The 14,806-nt window shown below is 49.1% G+C and overlaps 1 protein-coding gene across 5 annotated transcripts in view; it reads left to right on the top strand.

The window, feature by feature from the left end:
* The window catches only part of TNIP1 (TNFAIP3 interacting protein 1), a 50,951-nt gene that overhangs the window by 8,710 nt on the left and 27,435 nt on the right, over positions 1–14,806 (top strand). Inside the window, exon 2 of one of the 5 annotated variants that reach the window (XM_075900571.1) lies at positions 8,525–8,740. The exons of 3 other annotated variants lie outside the window; for them this stretch is intronic. The gene's annotated coding sequence lies outside the window, so the exon portion shown is untranslated. Of the gene's footprint in view, positions 1–8,244; positions 8,741–14,806 lie in introns of those variants that run through there. One more of the 5 variants, XM_075900570.1, reaches the window with a different exon arrangement.

Raw genomic sequence — 14,806 nt, 5'->3', positions numbered from 1 at the left:
AAAGAATAATCGGGTTATAAGAAATAGACAACGTGGATTTGTAAAGAAGAAATCATGGCCTCCCCACCTAATTTCCTTATTTGATAAGGTTATTGGCCTGGTGGATCGGAGAAGCAATAGACGTGATGTACCTTGATGTTAACAAGGTGTTTGCTGCAGACCCTCATGACATTCTCATATGCAAACTAGGAAATTATGGTTCAGATGAAATAACTGCAAGATTGTTGCATAACTGGTTGAAAGACCATACTCAGACAGTAAGATCTTAATGGTTTTCTGGAACCCGGTGGGAGAGGGGGTATCTACTGGGGCCCTGCATTGGATCTGCCCTACACCTGGTACTAGTTAATATTTTATTAATGACTTGGAAAAGAGAGTATGCTTATAAAATCTGCAGATGATACCAAGATGGGAGGGGTGGAAGCACTTGGGACCACAAGATTAGAGTTCAAAATGACTTTGGTAAATAGGGAGAATTGATCTGAAATTAACTAAGAGGAAATTCATTAAAGACAAGTGAAAAATACTGCACTTCGGAAGGAAAATCAAATGCATGAGTCCAAACTGAGGACTAGCTGACTAGACAGCAGTAATAAAGAAAAGGATCTGGGAATTGTAGAGGGTGACAAATTGAATATGTGACAACAATGTAATACATTTGTGCAAAAGCTAATTATTATTCTGGGGGGATTTGCAGGAGTGTAGTATGTAAAATATGAAATAATTGTTCTGCTTTGCTTAAGCACTGGCAGGGCTTCAGCTGGAGTACTGTATCCAGTTCTGGGCACTATACTTTCAGAAAAATGTGGACACCTTTGAGAGGGTTCAAAGGAGAGCAACACATGATAAAAGGTTTAGAACAGCTGACCTATGAGGAATTCTTAAACAAAAACTAGTCATGCTTAGTCCTGAGGGAAAGAAGACTGAGGGGGGCTCCTGATAATAGTCTTCACATATGTTAAGGGCTGTTATAAAGAGGACAATCAGTCATTCCACTTGTCCATTGAAGATAGGACAAGAAGTAATAGACTTAATTTGAAGCAAGGAAGATTTGAGTTAGGTATTAGGAAAAACTTCCTAATTAAGCCCAGGCCCATTCTACGGGGAAGGTCGGCTGAAGATACACAATGCCGGCTATGTAAAAAACATAGCTGGAGTCGACGTACCTTAAGCCAAGCTTCAGTGCCTCCTTTACGAGGAGTAAGCGTATCGGGGAGGGAGGCACACCCTCAGCATTTGTTTTAGTCTTTACTAGACTCGCTAAATGAAATGCCAGATCAACCGCTGCAGCGTCCATCTTCCTGCAAGTGGAGAAGTGACTTTTTAAAAAGACTGGTTAAGTATTGCAACTAGCTTCCAAGAGAGGTTGTGGAATGCCCATCGTTAGAGGCAGGTTAGACAAACACTTATCAGGGATGGTCTAGTTATACTTGGTCTGTGGAAACACAGGTGGCTAAACTCGACATCGTCTTGAATCCCTTCCAGCCCCCTACAGGGTTCTCTGAAATTCTTGCCGTCATTCCAGTGTTAATTTTCTGTGTACTCAATTGTTGTAATGACTCCAGGGATGTTGCGTGGTCCCAAGTTGGAGAGGAGGTGTCTGGGAGCCAGTCTCTCCATTAAGATGTGCGCTGTACTATGGGAGAAGTTTGGGAGCCCTAGATTTTGGGTTGCAGCTTGTAGGTAACTTGCTGTTGACTGATTTCAGAGGGGTAGCCGTGTTTAGTCTATTTCAGCAAAAACAAGGAGTCTGGTGGCACCTTAAAGACTAGCTTGTTAAAGACTAAATTTTTAATCTTTAAGGTGCCACCGGACTCCTTGTTGTTTTTATTGTTGATTGAGTTTTGCTTTCTCTCTCTCTTCCCCTTTCTGACCTCCATGCATTAGCTAGCAAAGCTGTTCCTGGAGCAGACTTGGTCACAGACTTGTCAGCTGTCTCCGTTGCAAGCTGTGGTGAATTTCTTCCCAGATGTAGCACTCCTGGAAGTGGTACCCTCTTGCATGTGTTGAACTCAGTGCTGCCTCCAGATCCGCCGCCCAGGCACGGGGAGAAGAGGTAGCCCAGCTACAGCCTGTGCCACACCTGGGCGGCAGTTTCTGGATCTTTATTAGCACTCTCTATGCCGTGATTGCTGCTGATATATCTGGGTGTATGCTGTGATTTTTTTTTTCCCCTACTGCTGCAGCTGAGGAGATGGCATTGAGAGCCAGGCAGCTGGTTTAAATTTGTGTTGCTCTTCCCCATCTCCTGTCCTCCCCTTTTATTAGCGATGATTTGAAAGTTCCTTGCAAGCCCTACAATGAGCTGCGCCTGCTGCCTGCCATAGCCAGCTCTCCTTCAGGGGACCAAGGTACCACATGGGCTAGGGTACCACATGGGCATTAGCTTGACTGGCTCACTAATGCAGAGGCTAAACTGTTTGACCTCAGTTATTTCACTTGAGTTGAGAATACCCTTTTCCCCCCTGTAAAGACAAGGCCTGGCTGTCCTGTCTCTGAATGCAGCTGAGGTGAAATGTGAAGAGAATGCAGCATCTCACCAGCCTTTGGAAGAATTGTGGGCTGGCCAGTGGTTAGGAGACTAAACTGGGGCACTCAGGAGACCTGGATTCAACTTTTTTTGCTCTGCCACAGACTCCCTGTGTGACCTTGGGCAAGTCCCTCGTGTCTCAAGATCTCCATCTGTACTAAGGGGATAATAGCAATGCCGTACCTTCCATGGGAAAATAAATGTTAACCTGATCACAGAATCTGAGCATCTTTAAGAGGACTTTTCTCAGGCTAGCTTGCTGATCAGGGAAGCTCACTTCGACTTAATCCCCACCTCACTGTGATCAGTGAAATTATCCAGTGGTGCAATCTCCTATCATTTTATATTGTGCCATGATATTTACTGTTTTCCCTAAATCCCCAGCTTCTGGTGTCAAGTTATTTCACAAGAAACTTGACTTTCATTTAGTAACCAAATAAATGAATTCCCAGTGCTTGTAGTTGTGGAGAAAAGCTTGAAAACCTGAACCCCTCCCATACAGGTTCAGAAACAGGCAAATAAATCCGAAACTCCTGATTTTTAAAACACAATCTCATGGTTTTTGAACACTTGCTTTAACAGTACTGTTCTCATGCTGTTTCATTGTATTGCCTCCATTAGAAATGTAGGGTTAGATCTAGCCTCATTGGTGCCCTTTGCTGCCAGAGTTAAATGGAGCCTTTCCCGTTAAGGTTGTTGCTGGGTTTGTAATTTTCATTCTAGTGGGGGTGCTTCATGCATTCCAGCTTTTCCTGGGCATCCGTTGTTGTTGTTGTTGTTGTTGAATATTTGTATTATCATAGGGCAGGGCTACTCCACTTTGGAAACTCCAGGGGCCACAATGATACTCACAGCACATGTCAAGGGCCACAACTTAAGTGTGGTTGCATGTACATGCAAATATATACATGCAAATAGCTTCTTTCACATGGACAGGCATGAATACAAAGATTAAGGCAAGACTACACAACACACAGGCCCCGTTTAGGTCAGTTCAGCTGATATTAATAAAATGCACCGATTTCCATCCATGTGACAGCACTTTTAAGGAGCAATGACAGTCCAGGAATTTAACTCTTAAAAAGCATCTCAACAGAAGACCATGATATTGACTCGGCATTGTGGAGCGTGTTCCTAGTGGAGGCCATGTTCAAAGGATCCCACCCGTGAGCCGCGTGTTGAGCCCCGCGTAAACCCAAACTGCATTGCAGGCCATAAACAAATAGGCCGCATACAGCCGTGTGTTGAGTAGCCCTGTCATAGGGCTTAGCAGCCTCCGTCATAGACCAGAACCCTAGGGTACCAGGTGCTGTACAAGCACACAACAAAAAAACAATCCCCATCTCAAAGAGCTTACAATGAACACGGCAAATTGTCAGTCATTTTTCTTGTCTCATGTCTGGGAAACCTAGTACAGGACCAGATAGGAGTGCTACCAGATTGCCGGTTCCTAGTAATACTCATTTACATAATTACTAATAACACACACATGCAATTTGGCCCAGCGCCCCTCCTCCATCCCACTGTACTTCCTGAATTATAAAGATGCTTTCTCGGAGGCAGTGTGGAAAGGACAGGACCAGAATGGCATGAGTTCCAGCTATCGTAAGCTTTGATATCCCAGAAATGTGCCTCTCTACATGTATAAAGACCCATGTAAATTTCCAGCACGGCATACACGTTTTGTAATAATAATATTAGGTGTGAATGAATGAACACTTGGTAAGAGCTGAGGTAAGGAGGTCTGTTTCCCTGCTGTCCTCAGAAAGCTTTTCAGTTATTACCCTAACATGCTGTTTCCTGCCATTTAGAAACCACGATTCTAAATACAGGTACTAACAACGTCTACGGGCATTCTGATCTGTTTATTAATGTGCCTCGGACCACGCCTGAAAAGCTGGCATTGTCATGGTACAGCAACGTCACGTGGTGACCTCAGCCGTGTCAGGGCAGAGTAACTCCCCAAACACGTGTCGTGTTGGGTAGTCAGATGTGCTGAACGAGTTGGTCTAGATCAGCAGTGCTCAGTCTCCGTTGCACTGTGATCCGATTTGGACACCGTATGTTACCACGTGAACCCAGGAGGGACCGAACACCAAGCTTGCCTGAGCCCTGTTACTGTGGGTGGGTGGAGGATTGGAGAGTCAAAAGGGATTCTTCCCTGAGCTGGAGGTATGAAACCTTAGCCTGGGGTAGTGGGGCTTTGGCTTCAGACTTGCTGGGGGCCAGGGCCAACACCAGCCCTGGCGACCTCATTAACATGAGGTTGCGTGACCCACTTTGGGGACCTGACCCACAATTTGAGAACCCCTGGTCTAAATGCATCTGAGATCACTGTTAAGGTCTAAAGGTAGAGAGCGAGTTGGGTGACTGAGTATCTGTTGGAGAGGGAAGTGAGGGCTATCTGCAGGTGTGTTATTGATAGCATTAGCAGCAATGTAAAGGTGGAAGGGAATGCACAAGTCCTTCTCCTTATCTTATTTCTGTGCTTCTGTGGTTTTGGGTAGAGGAGATGCATCACGCTGCAGCTTCTGCTGTTGCTAAATGTCGGTATTGTCTCCCACAAAAACAGTGATGGGAGACAGCGAACAATAATGGGCATTGATGCATGTGCATCCCAGGTAGCTGGACTCACGGTGTTTATTCTGGAAACAGCAACACTCAAACAAGATTTTTTTTTTTTTTTGTCAAGCGTTCGTAAGTATTTCAAAGGGCAAAATAAGCAATAGGAAGAGAAGTGAGTCTTTGACAGCCTTTTTTTGTAGGGCTAGAGCAGCGGTTCCCAACCTTTGCCAGATGAGGATCCATTTTGACAAATCGGGAAGGCTTGGTGACCCAGGGCAATTCAAACAATGCATGAATGGCTCCTTAAGAGCCACCTGGGGAGGCACCTGGCGACCCTTTTGAAATGTAATGGTGACCCATATTTGGATCCTGACCCATAGGTTGGAAAATCCTGAGCTAGAGGCTTAGCTGATCTTGTAATACTCAGTCGATCTGACCCACAGAAAACATGAAGGCTGTTTTGCACAGGGCTTGTAGTTTCACTTGCCGATGGTGGATACGAAAAACAGCTCAGTGACTGAGGGAGCCAAGAGGAGCTGCTGCACCATCGGTTCCTGCAGAATTTCAGCTTTTATTTAAAATAAGAGTTCTAGCTATTATGGTTATGAAGATAACTTTGCAAATGGGGCACAGTGGCTTCCTGAGTCTGCTGGCAGCTTCACTGTCAGTGGTGCTGCTCAGTTTCCTCAAGCAGCAGCAAAGTCCACAAAATGTATTTTGCTTCATTTTAAATGCTGCTGATTGGAGTTTTAAAGGCTGCAAAGAAAGCATGTCAGTTTTACTCTGATGTTTTGGAAAGCTGTGATCAGCAGGTGAAGCAGGTACTGGTGGGAGGAGAAATTAGAATACTGGAGGCTTGGGTAAGGGTAGATTAAAATAGAGCTCTTAGCTTCCCAAAAGAGAATAGAGTAAATAAGCAGCATCCATGGCCAACATCCTGCAAAAATACCATCTCGCACCTTTGTGGTAGGAGGGGTTTAGCTTCGCATCAGGGCACGGCTGCTAAAATCTCACTACTGGTGCTCCTTTACTTTGGTCTCTGTCTGATAGATTTAGTCCTCTGATAATTGCTTCCAGTAGGAAGCTATAAGACAAATGGTTTTCCTATTTGCCAACAAACCTGCCCCTCGGTATGGCACCGCCCCGGGGAGTTACAAGAGGAGCTGGGAAAAGAAATTGACAAGCCATTTTTTCAGTGACAAATGTTGTTTCATCAAAACCGAAATGTCATGAGAGCATCTATCTGTTTGGACAGCCATTTTATTAGGAGGTTGTTTTTTTATCTGGGATGGAATTTCTACACAAAGGGTATGCTTGCATTGGAACTGGGCAGTGTAATTTCCACCTGGAGTAGACATACTCCTGCTATATGTTTTGAGCTGGCGCGCAAAACCTGCAAGTGTCCCCATGGTCAGTGGGACAGTCTAGCTGCCCCAAGTACAATCCTGTAAGAGACTGTAGGTACATACTTGGGGCGACTAGTCTGTCTTGCAGCTCACTCTACCAGGGCTGCTTTTCTGTTTTGTTTCATGCTTGCGTGATCAGAACGTGTCTGGAAATTCCACCTTCTTCAGCTCCAAGGTAGAGAAAACCCAGAGACAGAGATGAACATCGGTGATAGTCCAGTGGTTAAGGCGCTCTCCTGGGTTGGTAGGAGACCCTACTGTGAAGCAAATAGAGCAGGGACTAGAACCACTAGACCAGGGCTACTCAACCCGCGGCCTGTTTGTTTGTGGCCCGTGGTGTGATTTGGATTTACGTGGCGCTCAAAACGCGGCCTGCAGGTGGAGCCAAAACAAAAAAGTAGTCAATATAATGGTCGTCTGTTGACATGCGTTTCAGTAGTGAAATTCCTGGATTGTCATCGTATATATAGTAGCCCAGTGTCTGAGAGTCTGTAACGCCGAAATGCTGGCTGTTCCTTCTGGGCGGCGCTGTTGCCTGAGTTGCTGGCTGTTCCCTCTGGGCGGTCGGTGCTGCATGGGGAGTGCGGGGCCCAAACAGCCGCTTGCTCCCCTGTGGCGGCCCGGCTGAGCGACGCAGAAGTCAGCCGAGTGCCACGGTGGGAGGCGAAGGGGAGCAGGGTGGTGACATGCGGCGTGACAGCGGCTCCAGGCCCCGCCCCCGGCCGTGAACGTCACTGCCCCGCCCCTCTTCGCCTCCCGCCGTGGCGCTCAGCTGATTTCTGCGCTGCTCAGCCAGGCCGCCACGTGGGAGCAAGCGGCGCAAGAGACCGTTTGGGCTCCGTGCCCCCCATGCAGCACGGGGAGTGCGGTGCCCAAATGGCCGTTTGGTCTCCGCAGTCCCCCGAGTGACAGGCGGGGGGGGGAGAAGTGAAAGAGAGAGAGGCGGGGGGAGGCAGCAGGAGAGAGGAGGAGGCAGGAGGAGGAGGAGAGAGACGGAGCGAGAGACCGGAGGCTCAGGAGAGAAGACCGACGTGGAGGAGAGACCTGAAAATCCCATCTTATGACGGGCTAATTGGCTAGCTGCTCATTAAAAGTGCTGTCATATGGGTGGAAATCAGGTAACCATTGCATTTCATTCATATCAGCAGAACTGACTTACGTGGAGCCTGCGTGTTGCGTAGTCTTGCTTTAAACTTTGTATTCATATCTGTCAGTGTGAAAATCTATTTGCATATCTATTTGCATGTATATGCAGACACCCTTAAGTGGCGGCTCTCGGCGTGTGCTGTGAATATCATTGTGGCTGTGGGGCTTCCAAAGTTGAGTAGCCCTCGTCTAGACTATTGGCTATTCTGGGATGTGTCTCCCGCTTTAAAAAAAAAAAAAAAATCCCCAAATAAAAAATGTCCCAAGGTCTCTGTTTCATGTGCGATCAGAATGAAAACAAATTTTGAAACCTTGTTTTTTTGAAACCTCAAAATAGTTGTTTAGTAGCCAGCTCTCATTGTAAATCAAAGTCTGGCATGGTCTCTGCAGGCAGTGGGCTGGGAGTTACCCTCACTTTAGGCTGAATTCACTGTAGCACGGTTCGGATTTTGTTCTCCATGTTAAGCTCCTCATTCTGGAAAGTCCCTTCCCACAAACAGCTCCCCACCCTGCAAGTTTTCTGGCACACGCGTCCCCCTCAGGCTCCACCTCCAAGGATATGGGTGCACGGTAGCTGGGAGTGTGCTTCCCAGCGTGGGAAAAGAGACGTGCACTGGAGCTTCTCGAGCACGAGTGTGGCTGTGGTAGCCAGCTACGTACGCCCCGAGGGGTTAGATGGGCGTGTGGGAGAGCTATTTGTAGAATACTTGTATCTGGACGGAGAAACGACTGGAGTTCTCACTAAGACGTAAAGCAGCGATAGCCCCCGCGGTATCTACCTTCCTGGTCACAGACATCCGTATTCTTGCTGCTTTCCAGTAAATAAAGGCTGAAGCACTTTTGCTTTCATTCTGAGGAGAGTTACTGTCCTCAGCAGGCGTCCTTTGGAAAGCCAAGCGTTCTGCTAGAGGAGTTGGAATGAGATTCCTGGTCTGCGCTGGGCTGTCTTGTGTTGCAAGAAGGAAATCTCCCGTGTACGGATTGGCTGATGTAGAGTACCATTTCTCCCGTGTGCTGTGCCGGTGACTCCTGATGGTTGGCACACCTGCATCCTCACTCTGCCAGTGGAGAGGAGCTTCTGTTCCAATTTCCTGTGAGTGCCAGGGGTCTTGCTGCAGGGTTTGGTGGTGTCTAAGGGGAGTGCGGGACAGAGCCGCAGGCTGTGGGAGGAAAGGGGAGCTCTGAGAGAGGTTCGCTAACTGGAAAGGTGATTCTGGGCCTCCCAATACTGTTTGTTGGGGGGGTGGGATCTGAATCAGCGCAGAGCTGGGCGAGTTCATGAGTGGGATTGTGATGAGGCTGCTTGTACGGGGGGTGGAGGGGGGCAAAGCTCAGCAGCTGTGGGGCTCACTGCTAGCACCTTCCTAAAAGCACAGGCTTCAGATCTTCACCTTTGGGGGCATCTGGGATTGGGACTCACCCATGGACTCTGCGGTGGTGCTAGACGTTCTGTTACTCCAGGGCTGGCTCATGTGCTCAGGGTCGAACTCCGAGGTGGGGAACCTTTTTTGGGTCAGGAGCCAGAGGGGAAAAGAAAAGACAACCCCTCGCTGACAGGGCTCTGAACTGAGAAAGAGAAAGACCCTCCCCGCATTCCCCTCGCACATCAGAACCTAGTGGGGTCCAGGCTCGTAGATTTTGTGTGCTCCAGTCCCACGATAGGCTCGGGCTCCCCAGTGCTAGGGTGGGGGGGAGCCCTGAGCCTCAGGAGCCGGATCCAGGCAAACCGAGGGCCTCATCCGAGATTCCCTGCCTCTGGTCTGATGGTCGCATGGGGGTCGGGCAGGAATTCTCCCCGGTCTGCCTGGCAGTGGTCTTGGGGACTTTTCACCTTCTTCTGCGGAGGGTGGGTTGCTTGCCGGAGTTATCTGGGTGTATCTCACTTAATCATTTCACTGCCATCGCAGGGCCTCGGGGGGGGGGGGGGTGCGCCTGGGTCCTGCCTGTTCCCTTTGTGTGACACGTAATAGCTTGCTCTCCTGCGGGAGGGTCTAATTTCGGTTGCGGGGTTGAGGTGTGGGGGCGGGGTGGTGCTGGTGGCCTGTGATGTACAGGAGATCAGATGAGAGGATCTGGTGGGTCTTAAACTCTGACTCTTCAGGTCCACCCCCGTACACACTGAAAATGCCTGGTAGGAGTCAATCCGGATCGGCACAGAATCCCCCCCATCTCCCCTCGCTGCTGTCAAAGGTCCACATGCAGGCCTGCAGCCTGGTGGTACGGAGTCACAACTTTATTACGGGATTCACAATATTTGGTGGGGATTTTTTTCCTTAAAATCCCAGCTCCTGGCATGATGGGAGCCCTCGAGAATCTCCACTTTCATTTGAAATAGCTGTGGCTACTCCTGTTCTCTGCTTTTCTTCGGTCTTCCCCCCCTCTGTACCCTCTTCTTAAACAGATGAAGCCTGCAGTCCACGTAGCTAATAAAGCTGGGTCAATTCTTCACCTTCCCCACCTGATGGTATGTTGTATTACTGTCTTCTATCCATTTCATTTAGAACGGGGTGGAGAACGTTTTTTGGGGTTGGGGCCACTGACTCAGAGAAATCAATTGGGGGCTGCCCAGAATTGAACCCGTGACTGAGAAGAAGGACTCGCCCCACATTTCCTTCACCCCAGAGCCTAGGGGGGCCTGGGCTAGTAGATTTTGTGGGCCCCCTAGGCTCTAGGGTGGGGCCAAAAATGAGGGATTGTGTGTGTGGCTGCCAGGAAGCAGGCTTCTGTGTGAGGTATGGGCAGGAGGGAAGATGCAGGCGTGGGTTTGGCAGGTGGGAGGTGGGAGCTTAGTAAGGGTGCAGTGTTTGGGCAAGGGGTGGGGTACAGGAGCCACTTCTCCCCCCGTGTACGGATTGGATCCAGATCCAGCTTGCCTGACTTGGACCCACGAGGCTTGGGGCTTCCTCCCCCACAATGGGGTGCCAACATTGGCACTCCAGCCCTGTGGGGGGAGGATTCAGGGGGGCAGGAGCGTCAGCACCAGCTCCCCAATGCTGGGCAGAGCGCATAGCCTCAGGGGCTGGATCCAGCCTCCCTCAGGCCTTAGGTTCCCCATCCCAGCTTTAGATCATAAACCCTCTACAGCAGGGCTATTCAGCACGTGGCACCCGTGGTGCGGTTTGGGTTTATGGGGGCTCAACACGTGGCCCACAGGTGGGATCCTGTGAACATGGCCTCCACTTGGAACACGCGCCACAACGGCAAGGTGTCCCCCACGTGGGGCGACCACTGAAAGACGTAAGCGGACGGGCTGGCCGGAACAGACGGGTAGAGGGCGTCGGCATTTCTAGCCCCCAAGGAGAAGGGGGAAGTGCTTTGTATACAGGCCTGTCAGTGTGAAAGAAATTATTTGCATATATTTGCATATATATTTGTATGTATATGCAACCACTCTTAAGTTGCAGCCCTCGGCGTGTGCTGTGAGTATCATTGTGGGCCCCAGGCTTCCCAAGTTGAGTAGCCCTGCTTTACAGCATGGATTGTCTCTTCCATACTTGTACAGCCCCGGACACAACCGGGCTCCAATTTGTACTAAAACCGTAGCCCGCTGCTGTCAGTATCCGTATTTGTTACTAAAAGTATGTCTCTGGCCTCATGGTTGTGAAGGAAAGTTAGAAAATGTGTCCCCCCGCCCCCAAAGGAAATAAAGCCAATCTCATGTTGGTTTTGAGCCATGATTTTTGGAGACTTGGTCCATGCTTTTTGGGGGTTGTCCTCCTGTGTATGTACCGGTGCCTAGGTTTGGCAGTGTATATAGTGGGATGGATGCACTATGCCTTCTATTCTAAAATTCCTGAGTGTGCCATGGTTTTCAGCGCAGGGCTGGTGGAAGGAAAAGATTATACAAACAACTGGTTTAAAGATAAGGCATCTGTGATCCTAAGGTTCAAAGCAATTGGTTCTGCTATTGTTTGTATGATACCAGTTGCTGCTGTCCTGTTGCCAGAAGAAAATATTGTTTTCCTTTCCATTTGTCTGCTTGCTGCTGCTTTTAAAAAAGTGGTATGTTTCTAACATAGCCCAAACCAGTGTGGCTTCTAATTGCTTCCTCATCTGTACATAGGCCTTGGCAAGAAGAGGAATGTTCCGGAAGCAGCATTTTGTTACTAGTGAGTGGATTGGTGTAAAACCTATAGAGGCAGCTTTTGGTGGGTCTCACAAAAAGGCTGCTGCCGAGTATTCCATTTCTCAGGGGTGGTGAGTGGTAGCTGCTTTTAATAGGAGCTCAAGTTCCAAAGGGAACTTGATCATAGATCATTAGATCATCATTAGATCTAACTTCATTAGATCATAATTAGTTTCACGCTGTCACCTCATGAGTTTTTAAATATGCGTAGGTGGGGGAGCAGGTCATGGCCGATGAGATCCAAAAATAAGCAGCTGGAGGCACATTTGCAGGGCAGCTGGAAGTATCTGAGAATTTAGTGCCCGTTCTAGCAGAGGGAACATTGCATTAGTTGGAGCACTGTGTATTTCTCCCCACCCAGCTCTGCTAATGCAACTCTGTCCTGAGCAAGGCCAGACTTGCGGGCGGGGGGGATGTCTCTGTGAAGGACTAGCTGTATTTCACTAGTGATTTTGAGGGAGGTCACCAAAGTCGTCATGACGTCCGGTCTCCAGAAGTGACCTGGACCTGTTGTCCTCACTCGCTCATGACTGGCGTCTGCTGAACGCTCTGTCAAAGCCCAGGGGAATTCAAAGGAAGCGGTGTTATGTAATTTGCTTCTGCTCACCGTACTGTATTTTAGAGTGCAAGCGGGAAGGGAAGGAAACTGTTCTACCTGGCACGGACCTGGATGTGAGAGTGTGACGTTCCAGCCTTGGACTTCATGGGTGTTGCTACGTCATCCGCTATGGCTGCTCACAGCTGGGTAATAGCAGCAGGACTAGTACTGAGGCCATCCTGCTCCCAATGCTGAAGTCTCCACTGCCTGAGCTATGGCAGGAGCTCTGCTAGCTCTGAATGGAATAGGCTCCAGTGTTCCCAGCAGCGTGGCCCGTCAGAGGGCTACCGCAAAGCCTCCTCCTGGTGTGAAGGGAAGTTCAAAAGCCCAAATCTGAGTAAGCGGCAGGGATTGTTTCTGGTGCACTTCAGGCTGCTTGAAGAGAGTTCCCGTATCTGCTGGGGATGTCAGCATGCAGTCAACTACATGATGTACCGATAAGCCTGGGCTTATCCGTTAATCCTTTTGACTGTATGCATCCCCCTTCCCCCCCCACTGCCTTTGTATCCATGGAACCACTGAGGCAGTGGTGGGAAGAGGGGCAGGCAGGAGCCGGCACACATGGGGAGCCAACTTTTAAACCAGCCCTCTATGCCTGCCTGCCCTCCCTCCCCCACTGCTGCCTCTGATGGAGAGCTAGCAGCATGGGGGGTTTAGGTACACGCAGGAAGTGGCTTGCAAGCCAGCTCCCCATGCATCTCCACTCCTACGGAACCGCTTGTCCCCCACATTGCTGCCTCTCTATCAGAGGATGGGGGTGGTGGAGGTGGGAGCAGGTGTTCGCCTGCCCCCCACCCTGCAATGTAAAGATGTAGCTGCTAAAATTTCAAGCGGTTACATGTTTACACAAATACCTGATAGTTAAAATACCTAATACCTGCCTGATTCCAGGAGAGACTGTGCTTGGAAACGCTCCCCTCTTGACAGTGGCAGTTCTGGATAAATCCCTGGAATTTTTCTGGTGTTGTTATGGAAGTATAGAGTGCAGTGTAGGATTGGACTCTATCGAACACTGCCGAGAGAGAGACCTTGTCTTAAAGACCCGTGTTCCAACACCCCTTGCTTTTATACTTTCTAGAGGGCTCAGTGACCGCTAAACAAAGGTCCTGTCTCACCTGAATGGTGCTAAGCCGGTATGATCCCAATTTGCAGGAGGGACCTCGCATTGAGTCAGTACTGCTATGGTGAGAACCCAGGAGTCCTGCCTTGCCACCAAGATCTCTCTGCTTCTCCTTTGTCAATCCACTTTGACGATGCCCTGGTAGGTGAAAGTATACTGAGACGAGAGAGAGGGCTATAGGCAAGGGTTAGCCCTGAACCCGTTTTACTGTCCCACGAAAATATTCAAGAGGTTGGAAAAAATGACCAGCCTCAAAGAGGGTTGAAAAGTCAATACCGTGACAACTTTCACAAGCTGGAAAATAATTAATAAAAATTAATGCGGGTCAATTTTGACTAATTTGCATTGCCTTTTTTTTTTTAAACTACAACTAGGATAATTTTGAAACAAAAAGTGATTTCAAACTGGAATGTCAAAATGAAACGTTTCTTTTGAAAAATCAACCTTTTCCCAGAGTGGTTTCGGCTTCAGCAAGTCTGCATTTTCTGATGAAAAACAGTTGTCAACATACCAGGTATGGGGGAAGAGAACTGAACTAGGAAGAGAAGTTCCCTCGTACTCTTCACAAAAGAACGAGAACTGTTTTCCCCTTTACTAATTTCCAGTGCTGCTGACTTGGCACGAAAGGTGCACTGGGCTGTATTTTTCTCCCAGACGCTGCCATGTGGCTAGTTAGACATGTGACATTCTTGATCTTTAATCTGAATTCTCCCCCACCCACTCTCGTCTTCTCGTTTCTCCTTGTGCTGAGTTATTATAAAAGCCCTCCGTTAAAAGGTCTCTGTATCCTCTTCTCCCCCCCCCCCCCCCCCTCCACTCCAGCAGGCTGAGAACAGAGCTGGTAGGCAGGTAAACCACACTCTGCTTTGCATGACCCTGTCCTCTCCCTCCAGCTCTCGCTGGAGGATGTTGTGCTCTCGCTCAGGTAGTCTCATGACTCCGGAGGAGTCGTTCCTTGTTGAAAAGACTGGGACCGCCTGAACCCTTCCTCCGCCCACGTCTTTTCAGTTGAGGGCTGAGGAGCAGCGAAGTTCATGGCTCCAACTCAATGTGAACAAAACTTCTAGTGGCCTCGATTGAAAAAGGAACCTGTGGAGTCTTGCACAGCAGTACAGGTTGGACCTCCCTGGTCCGGCACCCTCCGGACCTGACTGGTCCCGGATGAGGGATTTCTCCGGGTCAGGAGAGGTCATTTCAGGACCCCTCTGCTGCTGCTTTCCCCATTTTCTGGCTCCTCCCACAGCCCAGCTGAGCCACATGCCAGCTCCTGGTCCCTCCCCAGCCCAACTGAGCCATGCACTGGCTCCCGGCACCC

The sequence above is a fragment of the Pelodiscus sinensis genome, chromosome 17, assembly GCF_049634645.1.
Source record: "Pelodiscus sinensis isolate JC-2024 chromosome 17, ASM4963464v1, whole genome shotgun sequence".
Taxonomy (NCBI): domain Eukaryota; kingdom Metazoa; phylum Chordata; order Testudines; family Trionychidae; genus Pelodiscus; species Pelodiscus sinensis.
Note: the sequence above shows the minus strand (reverse complement) of the source record. Positions and strands in the feature narration are given on the sequence as shown.